This window comes from Periplaneta americana, chromosome 7 (assembly GCF_040183065.1).
Source record: "Periplaneta americana isolate PAMFEO1 chromosome 7, P.americana_PAMFEO1_priV1, whole genome shotgun sequence".
Taxonomy (NCBI): domain Eukaryota; kingdom Metazoa; phylum Arthropoda; class Insecta; order Blattodea; family Blattidae; genus Periplaneta; species Periplaneta americana.
The window spans coordinates 153,177,987-153,193,252 of NC_091123.1; the positions used below are offsets into that span (position 1 = coordinate 153,177,987).

At 38.3% G+C, this 15,266-nt stretch overlaps 1 long non-coding RNA gene across 1 annotated transcript in view; it reads left to right on the forward strand.

The window, feature by feature from the left end:
• Positions 1 to 15,266, forward strand: part of LOC138702740 (uncharacterized) — a 256,014-nt gene that overhangs the window by 144,629 nt on the left and 96,119 nt on the right. The gene's annotated exons all lie outside the window — the stretch shown is intronic.

The window sequence follows — 15,266 nt, forward strand, 5'->3', positions numbered from 1 at the left end:
CCGTTCGGTAAAATTATTGATGACAGACCAAAGAAAATAGAGTCCATATTGAAGAACAACATGGCTCCAGAAGAGGATACATAAAACAATAATATAAAAAATGTGCGAGTCCAATCTGGAGACACATTTAACTTTCATTTGACAGACTAGACTATAGACAAGTATGATGCATCGTTGAAAGATGTGGCTAGAGGTATAGAGGTGCATATCTAGTGGGGTATGGAGCATCCCTTTTCACTGCGGCCTATAGAAGATTTTTGTGTACTTTTGATGGAATGAGTTCCATACCGATTGTGCTGCCACGCTAAACCGGCGCATCATCCGCCACACCACGCATTCTTCTCCATCCTTCATCCTTTCATAGTTCCATTTTGAAGCCCTTTCTACAGTACACTGCACTACAATACAATAGCTGTGACCAGCATTTCACGGAATTCATAACCACAATAAGAGGAATATACTGGGTGTTCAGTTCAAAGTGTGTCAGCTCGCTGTATGCCGTCATGTGGCTAGCCGATGAGCCTAGAAAATTCAATCTTCCTACACTTCCGCAGAAGCGTATTACCTATGTGCCAGAAAAGTTGTCTAGCAAGTACGGCGTTCATTCTGAAGAGTACTTACCGATACGTACGGTAACGCCGGTAATGGCAGGAATGTGAAATGTTTCGAAACATGTACTGAGGTGAGTTTTTTTTCCTTACTGTCGAGATATGGGGAGAGGGTTAAAACGATTACTTACGTATTTGTTGACATTAACTTGGACGGTCAACATGGACACGAAGCATTTGATTTGTGTTGTGGAATGTTGCCGTACGCAACCGATGATAACTAATACCCTGCGTACGACTTGGCCGCGCAAAACACAGTTCGAAAGAGGTTATGTTAGCACACAGACCGTACAGACCGCCATCTGTTGCTACGACGTTCAAGTCATACCGTACACATTCTTAAGTTCAGATTGTACGCCTTGATTCATAGGCAACCTCTCTGACATAAAAGCTGTAACTCGCTTCAAATCGCTGACTCATCAACAGTGACGTCATGACACACTTTGAAATGAACACCCAGTATATACAACTTAGTAATTCCCATTCTTTTAGGCCCCAATGGCTGGGAATTAAGCGCTGTGTAGCTTCATGTTTACCACGAAAATATCAAATTTAATTAACCGTGCTTAATTAAATACGACATGATTTCAATAGCTAGTTTCAGTTTACACAGAATTCTGTTAACGGAATTTGATTATCAACCTGCATCCTTGACGTCCATAGCGCTTCTCAGTAACGTCTGTATATTTTCTTTTCTGGGAAACCAAATTATCTGGCACCACATTCGGCAGTGGCCACAGCTGAACCTTCATTCTCTTGATTCCCGTCTGAATAACAGGACATGCTTCACCACAGCTCTCTTCCTTTCTATTCTTCTGTCTTCTGTTCTGTGAAGGGTCCATCAGTTATTACGCATCCTTTTTCCCATCTAGCCTATCACCTGAATATCAATCTAGCCTTTTAAACACAGAGCCTAGTCAGATCTGCACGTAAGAGGGTGAATTAGAAGTTAGACTGAAAGAGCCTAAGTCCAATTCTGAGCGGAGCACAGGGTGCAATTTTCCCACTCTAGGTGGACAAAAATCAAATTTAGATTTGTTTAGTTAGGCATAGATGAATATGAATTCATGTTCTTTAACATTTTAAAAATGTTGTGAGGAATAGCTTTTACTATTTTATCAGCGACAAGCTATGTTTAGAAGGGTATGAACAATGATTTCTTCCTAACACTTCTCGCTCCTGTTCAGTCGTAGACAGAGAGGCTCACTATGCGGATGAAAATTAGCCATTTGCTAGTGATTTATTGTGAGACATGGAATCTGTTCAGATACTGTCCGTCACTCAGGGGAAGACGAGCGGAAAGAATGTGACCTTCTTGACTATCGCTGTTGATTATTATAAACATCGCTCAGATAAGCATCCCAATAGCCAGGTTATTACTCGTGCAGGAAACATGAGTAACAATGCGTATGGAAATTAAAGCTAATTTGAACAGAAGGAGACCTAATGTTTCCGCTTACTGCAGTACAAATATTGCATGTGTTGTCGTACGTTATCTGTTCACATCCCTTCCTCCTCAGTCCGCTCTCGTCTTCTCCTGAGTCACCGACAGTAGGTACGTTCTTACTAATGTAACTTCAATTGTAAAATATTTTTCTTCTTACAGAAGGGTTTGCATTTTAAAAAAATTCTAAAATCCTCCAAATATAATGTGAGTTTTAATATACCCGGTTACCTTCGGTTGTAACAATTGTTTTACCATTTAATACAGCATCATTTAGAGTGTTAAATTCCTGTCTTAAAGTTTGCGCGTTCTTGCGAATTTATCAGTAATTAATTTTTTCCAGTGGAGAGCATACGGTAACTGTTATATGTTTGGCTTAACAGCACAAACAATCATGGACTAAGGAAGTTTTTAATCACTTCTGAGCGTTTTAGACCTGCACAATTATTTACATGACGTCGAACATCAGATTAAAAATACATTGGACACATTTTTATCCAACCTTAATAAACGCACAGTGAATCGGAACGCAAATCACTAGCTGGACAAAATTAATAACTTCTCTGAATTCTAACGGATTGCTATGCAACTTTGTACATGCCTAACAGGTGGCACAACATGTTTTGTGTACAAACTCTGATTACGTTTGCACAAAAAAATCTACCCCTTTATAGCGGGTGCATTTAAACAAAATTAATAATTTCTCTCCTAAATAACAGATTTTTATAATACTTTATACAGACGTTACAGGTAGAATATAGTATTCGTCTACAAAGTTTGATTATTTTTATAAGAGGATCTGCCCCTTTATAGTGATGCATATAGACGAAATTGATAACTTCTCTCCCATATGATATATTTTTATGAAATTTTGTACAATTGAGGGGCGTTTTCACAAAACTCGTTATCTACATTTTTTCGATTTTGAGTTTTTAGCATATCCTTATGTTTTTGGGTCAGGAGCATCCAATAGTGCTATCAGAATTAAGCTAAAGTTGGTAAGTATATCAGTAAATTGATCTGGAAATAAAAGAGATTTTTCTAAACTCTGTATCTACAGTTGTGTATTTTAGAAAAGAGCTCTCTTGAAAAAAAAAACAGGATTTTGTAGATAACGAGTTTTGTGAAAACACCCCTCAATTAGACTTACAGGTTGCATACAAATGTAATCAGAATTAGTACACAAAAATACATGCTATCTGTAACTCCTGTACAAAGTTTCATAAAAATCTGTTACGTAAGAGAGAAGTTAATTTTATGGAACCGTAAATATAGTTTGTACACAACAAAATATATTCTACTTGTAACTCCGCACAGTGTTTCATAAAAATCTGTTAGGCCTATATACGAGATAAATTATTATTTTAGTCTAAAATATCCCCTATAAACGTGTAGTTCCTCGTACACAAACGTAGTCAGAGTTAGTGCACAAAACTATGTGATATTCATAAGGTTTGTACAAAGTTTCATAACAATCCGTTGGAATACAGACAAATTATTAATTTTGTCCAGCTAGATTTGCCTTATTGCACACTGTGCGGAGGCGAGATTTTTCATCTCCCAGTAACGATTGCAGAACTCACTCAGCCTCGTATGTAAGTGTCAATGTCAGTAAGGGAAATGGGAGAAGAAACATTTAAAAGGTACGCGAAGACTCGTCCTTCAAGGGAGTTTGGTACTGAGAAAAATTGAGTATCTCACAAACAAGCGTTCTGATGGGGGCAGATAAAAATTTTTAATTTTTTTTTTCATCTACCATGTTCATAATGTCAAAAGAAGTGCTTATACAAATTTTGGTCACTCGACCGCAATTACGAGGGCCGTAAAAAAATAAGTTGGCCAGGGGCAGCTAACAGAAAAAAAAACGCAATTTCATTGGACAAATTTATTGGAACGGACACAGAAATTGTTGAGCTATTTTTCAATATATTTTCCATTGGAATTGAGTAGCCCAGATGCAAAACCAGCTAACTGCCAAAAAAATGAAAAATGAGATAATGGTAACCATGGTTTCAGTTCGTCATTAGCTACGTAATAAGCCATGCATTCGGTTACAAATCCAACTCTAAACCCTTTAAATCTAGTAAATAAAATTGCATACGGTTGCAAAACCTGCTAAGTGTGGAGAGCGTAAGGATGCAATACCTGCTAACTGCACAATGCCATGTTTACTTTTGCAAAACCTGCTAAATGTTACTGAGACAACATGGCCATATTGAGAGTTACGGATGCAAAAGCTGCTATTTCGATCTCCATAAGGATTACATTGAGCATACTAAAATAACGAATAAGATATTATTAGACGCTGATAATAAAGCTACTTTTTGCTCGTATAGTTAAAGTGACTATACTGCTGCATTTAAGATATTAGCTGAGAGTTTCTGCCCGCGCTTTATCGGGGACTTCTAACCTTTTATGTTAAGTGTGTTGAAGTCTTGAAGTGGTTACTGTGATTATCTTGCAGTTTTTTCGACTTTTGCCGAAATGAGTGTGGATGGATATGGTGTATCCTGTTTCAGTAATTCTGTTAGTGTTGAGGGAGAAGATACAGATGATGAAGAGAATGGTACCAGTGAAAAGACGAATCCAAAAGTTTAAACAATAAAGGTAAACATTTCCAAAAGGACTACATTACAATGGGTGTCAACCTTAAAGAAGCAAACATCAGGGACATTGAAAGACTTCTGGAATTGCACTTCGGGTAGGACTGGTTTCGGAATGCAAACCTGACCTTCTACACCGAAATGTTCAACCAGCAGCAAGACCTTGCTGTTGCAGACCTGAGTGAAGATGAGGATGAACATATGGATGTAGTGGACTTCGAACTCATGGATGAGGAAGAACAGAACATTTTGTAAAGTGTTATATTACATTGATGTTTGTAGAAATTGCAACACCAAGAAGGATACATGTGACTGAAATGAAATTGATATCATAGTTTAGATACATGACAATACACAAAGGATTAGAATTACAGAACTGTACCTGATCTGTGACCGTGAGATTTCAGTATGGAGTGAAGCCTCCATGCGCTGCAATCAGAGCTTCTAAGCGTCGTGGTATGGAATCAAAGAGTTCCTGGATATGTTCCAGGGGAATCTCCCTCCACGCAGTTTGTATGCGAGTCCACAGAGCGTCAAGAGTGTGTGCTGGAGGACCATGACGAACAAGTTGCCGACCAACCATATCCCTGACATGTTCGATGGGCGAAATGTCTGGCGAACGTGCAGGCCAGGAAAGCAGTGATACTCGTCGTTCTTCGAAGAAGACTTGCACAATCCTCGCCACATGTGACCGGACATTGTCCTGCTGAAATATGGCATGTAGAGTTGCCTGAGGGAGGGGCTGTACCTCGGACTCTAAGACCTCTCTAATGTAGGGTTGAAGTCCAGATTGTCCTGAATACGTAGGAAGCGAGATCGCATATTGTATCACACTAGGAACTTGTCCGCAATGCCGCTCAACAATGCAGGCTCTCAGACTGCGTTCACCACTGTAGCACTTAACACGTATGTGACCATCACTGTAGGACAAGTTGAAGCGGGACTCGTACGAACACACTACATTTGGTATTCTGTTTTATACATCTCCCGAGTTTGGGGTCGTTCGGGCCATTCTTTCTGGGTGTTGCACTTTTCACAAACAGTAGTACATAAGTAAACCTTCAAACTGTAACATTAGTATTCTATTCTCCTTTTTTACTTTTTTATAGTACAATATTTGTGTGTTTAATAATATTTAGGTATGTAACGAAAATAAGAATGTTCTCTTCTACCGTCAGTTTGTTTCCAAGTTAGTCTTGTCAGATAAACTGTTAACATTGATCAAATACCAGGTTTTGCAAACTAATGTATCGTTAATATGGCCACCTTAGAGTTGCAAATCCTGCTAACTGCTCTGTTCGGCTGCAAAACCTGCTATTTGCAAATTAATATACAATATAACTAAATACCTATTAATCATATATTTCTGAGCTGTAGGAAGACAAACTAAATATTTTTTCTCCATTATTTAAACTAGAAATCATGTCTCTAGCATCTGTGGTTAAGTTTTTACATAATTTTCCTCATTTGCCAAAATTCGTCTAACTTGCAAATAGCTGGTTTTGCAAATTGGCTACTCAATTGAGACATTTCTCACATCATGGGATCGACAGAGAGAGGTGCAGACGCAGTGAAACGCTAGTTCCGATCTGAGGCGGCTGACTTCTACGACACAAAAACTGATCCTATAGTATGGCAAATGTCTTAATTCTAGTGGGGGGACATGTTGACAAATAGCGCAACAATTGCTGTATCTGTTCAATAAATATTTCTATGCAATTGTGTTTTTTTTTATATAAACGGCCCAAGGAAAATCACTTTCTGGACGGCCTCGTAATTGCGGTCGAGTGCCAAAATTTGTATAAGCACTTCTTTTGACATTATTAATATGATGGAAGAAAAAAATTTAACTTTTTTATCTGCCCCCATCAGAACGTTTGCTTGTCAGCTCCAAGCCTGTTGGCCATTTATCTCACTCCGGGTTTAGCAGTTAATTAAAGTAATTTTAGAGAATTTTGAAGGAAAAGCCGAAAATGTACGTAACCTACTAACTATAACATCTGTGTTCACCTAAAAAGAGCAGAGCATCTAGCACAAAAAAGACAAGGCTAAATGGATTATTTATAGGACTTCGAAAAACGGTATTTCTAAGCTACAGCTCTTGAAGAAAGTGTCATTTTTTTATTTTCTCTCATTCATTGTGTACTCATGCTGCTTGTGGTAGAAATTAATATTTATTTCATCCTTAAATCCATCTTTATGTAAGCTGAAAATATTTATTTATTTATTTTATTTATTTAACCTAGTAGAGATAAGGCCATCTATAAGGTTATTCTAAAGTAACTACCCAGCTTGAAATGACTATCTTTTGTACATATTAACATCTTGGTTCCATAGAGATGCCATTTTACTTTAGAGCAGTTATGTCAACTATTGATGCCCATAGGTGCAAGCGAGCGCTTTAGAGCTCAGGAGAGCATGAAAGCTTTACAACGGAAAGGAAAGAGACAGACGAAAGAGGTAATATATGCCGCTTGGTCGAGCTACATACAGGTATGGCCAGTACTGTACTGATTCAATAGATAAAGGGAAGAGAACTTTTTAAAACTGTATCCATGTTAATTTTTAGATTTTTTTTTGAGAAGTGTAAGTGCATTATAAGAATGTAAGTTTTAATTTATCATTTTAAAGCCTATATATAACTGTGTAATTTCATTTAACAGACTTTTGTAAGTCTTGACTTAGAGCCTGCACATGTTTTTTTTTTCAAACGGATCTAAGAGCGTCAAAGTTATTTTATCAGTTTTTGTAATTTTTCCCATAACTTGTCATTTGGACTTTGGCCAGTTTGGAATCCACCTCTTCAATTGTGATTTAAAGGATACTTGTGACTGCAGTTAGTGAAACTTTTGCATTTATGTAAGTTCAGTACAATCTGCATTAACGATTGGCTCTAAATAAGTAGCATAATTTCTATTTTTGAATATACTGAAAACAAATTTTTCATAAAAGTTTCGGACTTGTTCAAGTCATGCAAATCAAGATTTCAGGTATAACTCCCTGTAAAGTTGATTTGAATAATTTCGAGGGAAAAATTGTTCCGGGGCCGGGCATCGAACCCGGTGTCGGGTAGAATTCCCGGGTAGCTCAGTTGGTAGAGCTTTGGTACGTTAAACCAAAGGTCCCGGGTTCGATGCCCGGCCCCGGAACAATTTTTCCCTCGAAATTATTCAAATCAACTTTACAGGGAGTTATACCTGAAATCTTGATTTGCATAATACACGTCACTGTTCGTTAACAGAAAACCACAATTTAAGTCACACGGAGTTAGTGTGCACTCAATGTTGGTTGCTTGACGGTTGTCAGCTCATTTTGAGGTCTGTGGATATAGAGGGGAAAAATTGGATCGGTGTCTGGTAGAGTTCCCGGGTAGCTCAGTTGGGAGAGCGTTTGTACGTTAAACCAAAGGTCCCGGGTTCGATACCCGGCCCCGGAACAATTTTTCCCTCGAAATTATTCAAATCAACTTTACAGGGAGTTATAACTGAAATCTTGATTTGCATAATGCACGTCACTGTTCGTTAACAGAAAACCACAATTTAAGTCTCACGGAGTTAGTGTGCACTCGAAGTTGGTTGCTTGGCGGTTGTCAGCCCACTTTGAGATCTGTGGATATAGAGGGAAAAATTGGATCGGTGTCGGGTAGAGTTTCCGGGTAGCTCAGTTGGTAGAGCGTTGGTACGTTAAACCAAAGGTCCCGGGTTCGATGCCCGGCCCCGGAACAATTTTTCCCTCGAAATTATTGTTCAAGTCATATTTTTCAAAGGTTCAGAACCATTCATTCACATGTAAAATTAACAGAATACCTTTGTCAGTGTTAGTAACTCAAATCTGGAGAATATCACTGTAGGTTGCTGCAGTCATGTAGCTTCGTAGCTGTTGCTTGCTACGTAGATTCGCCGCTCGAGTCGCCCCGCTGCACGGTGACCCCCCCCCCACAGTACACAATAATGTGTTCCTGTCATTTCCCTTTCAGCGGGTGTAATATACTGCACGCCTGGATTTGCTGCGAAGCATTTAAAATGTAATTTTCGTGTAATTAGTTCCACAAGGATTTAGAATGATATCTGCCATGTGACGGGTAATGGTCACCTTATTAGTATTCCGCTGAATGGGCCGTGTTTTTAGCAGACGCTGTCTCACGGGTTTATTGCGTTTTGGAATGACGTATTATGTGCACTGAATTAGGAGCCCCTGCTCAGGAGAGGAAATCACCAACGACAGCTGTTGTGAGCCAAGCGTTGCACAGAGCTATAACGCTTTCTTACCTAAGAGAATATTAAGCCTACATATCAGGCGCTCAGTATTAATGACAGGAAGACCATGCGAACGTTAATTATCCGCATCTGTCTGCCTGTCTGTCTATCTGTGTCTCTAGCTCTCTGTCTGTTTATGTCTGTCACTATCTGTCAATTCTGCCTCTGTCTCTTCGGTCTCATCTTTCCGTCTCCTGTCTCTATCTCTTGTCTCTGTCTCTGTCTCCTCTCTCTGTCTCAGTCTCTTCTGCCTCTGTCTCTTCTCTCTGCCTCTTCTGCCTCTGCCTCACCTCTGTCTCCTATCTCCTACATCTCTTCTGCTTCTGTTTTTTCAGCCTCTGTCTCTTCTACCTCTGTCTTTTCTCTCTATCTCTTCTGCCTCTGTCTCTTCTCTCTGGTTCTTCTGCCTCTGTCCCTTCTCTGTGCTTCTGCCTCTGTCTCTTCTATTTGTCCCTTCTGCCCCTCTTCTCTGTCCCTTCTGCCTCTGTCTTTTCTCTCTGTCTCTTCTCTCTGGTTCTTCTGTCTCTGTCTCTTCTGCCTCTATCTCTTCTCTTGTCTCTTCTGCCTCTGTCTCTTCTCTCTGGTTCTTCTGTCTCTGTCTCTTCTGCCTCTGTCTCTTCTCTCTGGTTCTTCTGCCTCTGTCTCTTCTGCCTCTGCCTCTTCTGCCTCTGCCTCTTCTCTTGTCTCTTCTGTCTGTCTCTTCTGTCTCTGTCTCTTCTGCCTCTGTCTCTTCTGCCTCTGTCTCTTCTCTTGTCTCTTCTGCCTCTGTCTCTTCTCTTGCCTCTTCTGTCTCTGTCCCTTCTACCTCTGTCTCTTCTCTCTGGTTCTTCTGCCTCAGTCTCTTCTCTCTGGTTCTTCTGCCTCTGTCTCTTCTCTGTCCTTCTGCCTCTGTCTCTTCTCTTTGTCTCTTCTGCCTCTCTTCTCTGTCCCTTCTGCCTCTGTCTCTTCTCTGTCCTTCTGCCTCTGTCTCTTCTGCCTCTCTTCTCTGTCCCTTCTGCCTCTGTCTCTGTCTCTTTTGTCTCTGCCTCTGTCTCTTCTCTCTGCCTCATTCTGCCTCTCTCTCGTCTGTCTTTCTTCTGTTTCTTGTGTTTGCGTGCTAATCTATATCTGTCTGTTTATCTGTCTGTGTTTCTAGCTCACTGTCTCTTCCGTATCTGTCTCTTCTGCCTCTATCTCTCTCGTCCGCCTCTGTCTCTTCTCTCTTTCTTCTGTTTCTTGTGTCTGCGTTCCAGCCTATCTATGTCCGTCTGTCTGTCTGTCTGCGTTCCTATCTGTCTGCCTGCCTGTCCAACTTCCTACCTGTCTGTCCACCCATTCGTCTGTCTGCCTGCCAAACTTCGACCTATCTACCTGTCTGTCTGTCTGTTTCTCCACCTGTCTATCTATATTTATGTCTGGCTGTCTATTCGCTCGTCCGTCTGTCCGTTTACCTTCCTGTCTGTCTGTCTACCTGCCTAATTTCCTGTCTGTCTGTACGTCCGTCCGTCCGTCCGTCTGTCTAACATTCTACTCTCCCTGCCTGTCCATCTATTCGTCTGTATCTGCCTAACTTCTTACCTGTATGTTTGTCTGTCTGCCCTCCTGCCTATCGATGTCTGTCTGTCTGTCTAATTTCCTCTCCGTCTGGTACTGGGTAAATTGAGTCCGTAATGATCTTTTACATTTCTTTGAGAGCTAAATTGAGTGCCACACCTCTTAATTCTTGAGGTAAAGTGATTCCTGATTTCTTAACGGGGTGTGGTAAATTGAGTAGTCTATACATCTACCTGCTCAGTGTAACTGATTTTAATATAAGGAGCACGCCACTCTGTGTGATAGTATGAAGCCAGCAGCCACACCGTGTAGTGTAGTGTAGTGGAGTGGAGTTCAGCGAGTCAGTATGGCAGTGATGGACAGCGAGAAAAATGAGACACTTTTTATTATTGATGTCTACGATTTTCGCTTACATAAAACATTAAATAATGGAATTGAGCGGTCGGTCTGCTGCTTGAACTCTGGTACGTAAGCGCTTTACACAGTTAAATCTATACATTTAATTTTAATTATGTTGATACATCTGAACAAGTTAAATTACCTCGAACGTAAGATAGTAAAATAGATTGGTTAAACATGTAGATGATAAGAAACTATATACAGCGTGTTTCAAAAATACGGGGCATAATTTCAGGTATGTATTTCCCACATGTAGACAATGAAAATAGTTCATTACAACATGTGTCCGGAAATGCTTTATTTCCGAGTTATGGCCTTCACAACATTGAAATTCACCGGAACCATACCTCATGTTTTAGAAGACACTCCACTGATCAATCGTCAACACATTCACTTCTTGCATGATGGCGCTCCTGCACACTTCAGTCGTACGGCTCGCCGGTACTTGGATCGAAGGTTTCCTGATCGATGGATAGGTAGAGGTGGCCCAATTGCTTGGCCTCCACGCTCACCCGATCTGAACCCTCTCGATTTCTACTTGTGGGGCCATTAATTCGTCTCCGGTGCCTGATTTGGAATCCCTTCGGAATCGAATTGTGGCATGTTCTGAGGACATACGCAATACTCCTGTAGTTTGGGATCGTGTTCGCAGGTCAATGAGACATCGATGTGAGGTTTGTATTCAAGCAGGAGGTGGACATTTTGAACATCTTCTGTAATGACAACGAAAAACGTTCCGGTAAATTTTAATGTTGTGAAGGCCATAACTCGGAAATGAAGCATTTCCGGATACATGTTGTAATGAACTCTTTTGATTGTCTACATGTGGGAAATACATACCTGAAATTATGCCCCGTACTTTTGAAACACCCTGTAGAATGACTTTTCTACTAAAGAAAACTAAGAACTACTGTGACTATCTGCTACTAACTATATATATATATATATATATATATATATATATATATATATATATAATTTTTTTCACTCAGTTTTAAATTAAAGTATCGGATTTGGGGGAATTCACCTTCTGCGGTGAAAAACCTTTATTTGGCAAAAGCTGTAATATACTCTCTATCAATGTTGTAGATACAGTTTTACTTCCTTAGAAATTATGACATTGCCTTTCTTGTTCATTTATTATAATTTGGTTTGTCAGGGAACATAAACAAGATTTTTCTTTACTCTATATTCATTATAATTATAATACCAACATTAAGCATGAAATAAATGTATCACAGTTCAGATTAAGTAAGACAGCAAATAGTATAAAAATTTACAAGCTGAATTACTTAATAATCTTCCATAAACCGTAAGAGAATTACATTTAAGCACACAAAATAATTTCCAAATAGTTAAAAACAAAAGCTTAATAACCTGTAAATGAATTTCAGCCACTGATCTATTTTAAACTGAAGTTTTTTTGCAAATCATTGGACAATGCTTATTTCTTATCCATGTATTTAATTAATGGCATACATAAAGGCTCATTCACAATGAAAATTAAACATAACGTAAGCGTTAACTTAAAAATGTAAACGTTACAGTAAAATCAAGAACATTCACAATGGGAACATAAACATAACCGCTAAGATACTTGGTAACCATGGAAACATAACATAACGACGCCATTTCCTCACATTATGTCGTATACTTCAGCGCTCCACAATTGTGTACTCTTTGCAAATCACATAAGCATAAGCATGGAAGTTTGGAGTTCGCAAACTTTCATGTTAACGTCTAACGGTAATGTTAATGTCAGTGTTTATGCGAATCATTGTTAATGATCCCATTTGGTAGTCTGGCCGCAAACTTGTGTGTTTATGTTAAGGTTATGTTTAATTTTCATTGTGAATGGGCCTTAAATCTCAGACCTCGAGTGACATTTATTAGGACTATTTCGTGAATAAAATAAAAATGTAAATAATATATCCCTAAAATTCGCTCACAAAATGTTAATAATTGTATATGAATACTTAACCTATTCAGACATTGCGAAGTCGAAATAGATGAATAACGATTACTGCAATAAAGAAATTGAATGTTAATCAGTAATGCCAATTGAGAAAAGCGAAATACAGGTTTACTAATGTTAATTATATCTACTGTTCTTTTCTCTTGTTATTATAACAGAAATACGTTTTCATTATCTGCTGAAATCATAATTTAATTTAAACACAGCCATAGCGTGGCTCAGTCGGTTAAGGTGCTTGTCTGCCGGTCTGAACAATTGATATGAAGGAGTGTCTTTAGATACAATGGACATGGAATTAGAAGATGAAGATGTAGATGTGGAAGTAGGATTTCGCACTTTATTTAGCACAATGGATTCATACTCATCGATTTACGTGGAAACAGTTGGCGACACTGACTAAACAAAAGAACAATCATGCGATAAATTGATAGTGATAAATCGAGCTGCAGAAATTATCGCGATATATGACTGTGATTGGTTGAAGTTCAAAATTTCATTACACTTCATTGGCCGAAAATGGAATTACGTCATTTAAACGAAATAGTTTTATTAATTGTATTCTAGATAGCCTTTACAACCATGACAGGCTAGACTTACAGAAAATTATATAGATAAAACCTTAGCAACTGAAACTTAAAGAGAAACGGGAGACGTGATGTTTCATATTGATGACACCATAATATTCAGTAGTAATAAAATCCTCCAGTTGCTTGAAAGTGAAACATTGACTTATATTTTGGAAGTTACAAATGGTTTGAAGGTAATGGTTTAGTCTTAAATGAAAAGAAAACAGAATCATTAACATTACATTTACAACCTTGCTCAAGAGTCGTTCATATAACATGCTTGGAATTGTGGTTGACACAAAGCTAACTTGAGAACAACATATTGAGTATGTAAGAAATAAATTGTCCAGGATTTTATTTCTTATAAAAAGTTTCAAATGATTTTGCCATTAAAATATATTAACACTGCTTATTACGGCTACTTTAACAACATCTTAAAATATGCCATTTTTTTATGGGCATCAGTACTCATGTCATCAAGATTTTTAAATTACAGAAAAAGGCCATCAGGTTTATTACTAATGACCGGATTTTTATGTAATATCAAGGTGTGAAATATGTACATATTTATGTAATAAAAATAAGCTGAATATGTACCAAAATATGTAAAATCATGAACATATTTAATATCAATATCTGACAGGTATAGGATAGGTAAGACTCTCCAATTGTGATTTCATAGAGCACACTTGACACATTATTATTTTTCCATCTGTAGTGAAAGCTTCGTCCATTGCAATCCATGATTTCTTTTGTCGTTTTTGTCGTTAGATACAGGGGCCATTTAAGTTAGTTAAAAGCAGTAGATAAACTCACTTGCACTTTATACTATAAGTACTAAAACTAGAGAACTGAATGAAATGAACGACAGTTTCTTTCTTTACTCCAGCTTCTTTTCAAAAGTCGGCTACTTTATTGCGGCTCATGTCAGACTTTACACGGGTTTTCCCTGGAAGGATTAGGAAGAGGGTGGGTAAGGTTGCAAATTGCATGGGAATGGCTTGTTAAGACGTGTGCAGAATAATTATAGTTCGAGACAAATCATGTCTTCCTCTTCCCACTCCACCGCATGACGGCAACGCTACTTTGAGTGATTTTTACAATACTAGGTAGTTGTATGAGAAAGGTTGCCTTTTGTTCACTCATATTTACAGTGGACGGTATGGGCTGAGTGCCTCTATTACTTCCTGGAACTAAGAATGTTATGTTTCGTCCCGAAATATATCCTTTCTTGGGTAGGTAAAAAGGCTTTTTAAATCTGTGTATTTGAAATTGTAAACTTTACCAGCAGAAGTTTTTTTCCCCCCTTTTAGAGAAGTAAAGATGAATAAAACTCCTAAATATGTAGATTTATGTAATACGGAGCCATAATATGTAATGTGGGGTAAATATTTAAAAATATGTAGCATCAAATTTTAATATATTTATGGTAATTTCAAGATTCGCTAAGATTTGTTATTTATATACGGTTAGGTTGAAAGGAATATAATATGTAATTACATAAAAATCCGGTCCCTAGTTATTATCAATTCTCATTATCATGAACATTGTCGTTCTTCATATATCAACGAGAAGATCTTAACTATTACCAGTTTATATATTTTTGAATTATTAATGTATGTCAAACAAAATTAATTTAATAAAAACATGTTTAGGAGAGATTTTCATGATCATAATTAGGCTCCGTATTCCAGCCACCTAAAGACTGAAGTTAAAGACACATTGGGTATATAGTGCGCCGAACACAGGTAATGCAACGGATAAGGATATAAACAAACAGGTCGTCGCTGCATGTTCGTGGAGTACAGTCAACTCCCGACATTCTGAAGCGATACTAGTAAACACATGCTTGAGCCGTGATGTTCATTTTAGTCGTGATCTT